A 2,064-nucleotide genomic window follows, 5' to 3' on the forward strand; every position below is an offset into this window, starting at 1 on the left:
GAGCATTATTCCACTATATGGGTTTACTTGTTTAATATCTTCTTTTATTCTCCTACTAATTTTGAGGTTGAAGAATGAGCTCTAGAATGACTCCCCTAGGGACAATGGCTGACCCTCACAATCTGACAACCATCTGCTGAAATTAAATTTAGGGAAAATATGTCCATACAGTCCTGGACACCAGAAAACCCACACTGAATATAAGCAATTCCAACAAAACTGAAAAAGTGGCCAAGGAGCCATTGCCTCACCTTGGTTTATAGCAAGGACTTAGCTATACAACAACATAGCTGCAATAAAATTCTGATTCCTAATGTGGGAAACATAAAACAAAGCAATATTATTCCCAGATTATTTTTTTTTCTGAAATGAAACAACATGCTGTTTCTCCTTTCACTTAATTTAAAATGGATGTCATTATATGCAGTCAAGTCCTGACCACTGTAACTGGACCCAAAGGAATTAAAGAGGATCATTGAGTGGAGTAGCCAGACAGAAGGTCATCAAAACAGCACCACATTACTCTCCCTTGACATCTGATAAAGTCGTGACAGCAGTCTGGACGCTAGATAATATGAATATTCATCTCTGACTTAATAATTACATTGTGACTTTGGAATGACATTTCTCATGTGCCCTTGTTGTCCCTTGGTGAATCTGTGGGGAAGAGCATAATCAAAACTCAGACTTTGGCATGAGTGGCACCTGCCTTTTCTTACTACTTTTTTTTTTTTTTTTTTTTTTTTTTTTTTTTTTTTTTTTTTTCTTTATTATTACCACTTACTTTGAATCAAACACTGCAGCTAGAAAAAGCCTTAAGCAACAGCCCTGGGAGTGAAGGAGCATATTAGCAAATTTGTGAAAGAAATCAATAGAATGCTGTTAAACTCAAGATATTTTCCCAAAGAAGCTGTGGCCTGTCTGCATGCAGCTCCAATAATGAAACCACTGGTTTCTACAAGCAAAACATTTGCACCAGAAAGTTTCCCTCCTCTGGAGAAATCCCATTTCAGTTCAGAGGTAGACAGGACAAAAATAATATCTGTCTTGAGCTTCTAAGAGAATTTTCTTGGAGACAAAACACCCTTACACAGGCCAGTTGAGCCAGCAGGGATCCATCTTAGCTGCTCGTGCAGACACACTACTCTAATAGAGCACACCTCAGTTTGGCCTGGATTTTTTCTCTTGAATAAATACTACATAAATAATAAGACTTAAGACTCGGATTGCAGCGTGTCCATCAAATCTGGATATCTCCTATATGGAGTTCAGAACACTCTCTGAATCAGGCTGTCAAGGGAGATCTGTTTGTCCTCATGCTCCACAGAAAAAAAAAAATTCAAAGGAGAAATAAACCCCACTAACTTCAGCCAGAATCAGCGGTTCCAGCCCCTGGCGACAATTATTAAAGAGCTGTACTGAGGTGAAGACCTGATACGAAGTTTTAGTTACCTGTGATTGTGAAGGGAGAGTAAGGACCATCCGAAATCCTTCAAGATTTCTTCAGGCCTAACGGTAATTAACAGAAGCACAAGACGAGAAGATTCTCTGAGGCAAAAGATATTGAATACTCGGTGATGTCCCACAGAAAGGTTTTTAATTTCGCAGAATGCCCTTTCAACCTACGTTTTTCCTATTGCGTTTTCGGTTACCCGGCTTCCCTCCTCCCAGACCCCCTGCCCTCTCCCTACAAGCCCCTGCCCCCTTGCTCTGCCTCCCGTGCTGCTCCCTTTCCAGTGCCACCCCCTGCCGCCGTCCTGCCTCCCCCTCGCACCTCGCGCCCACCTCCCTGCATGGCCGCTCAAGCCCAGTTTAAACCTTTACTGCGGCCCTACCGCCCACCCCCGATCGCCACCTCCCCGCTTGCGCTGCCTCAGGACGACCGAAGCAAAAAACAAACCCCGCCAGGGGCTCCCCGCCGCCTCACGACACGGGGCACCCGGCCCGCCCGCAGCAACCCAGAGCGGTGAAGGAACAAAAATCTGTGGCCCGTACGGGGATCGAACCCGCGACCTTGGCGTTATTAGCACCACGCTCTAACCAACTGAGCTAACCGGCCCGGAG

At 44.5% G+C, this 2,064-nt stretch overlaps 1 non-coding gene across 1 annotated transcript; it reads right to left on the minus strand.

The window, feature by feature from the left end:
* Window positions 1-1,985: 1,985 nt before the first annotated feature.
* TRNAI-AAU lies at window positions 1,986-2,059 on the minus strand. The gene has a single exon. It is a non-coding gene; the product is annotated as a tRNA-Ile (tRNA).
* Window positions 2,060-2,064: the final 5 nt, after the last annotated feature.

The sequence above is a fragment of the Athene cunicularia genome (assembly GCF_003259725.1).
Source record: "Athene cunicularia isolate RWA chromosome 1 unlocalized genomic scaffold, athCun1 chr1_part1, whole genome shotgun sequence".
In the NCBI taxonomy this organism is placed as follows: Eukaryota; Metazoa; Chordata; class Aves; order Strigiformes; family Strigidae; genus Athene; species Athene cunicularia.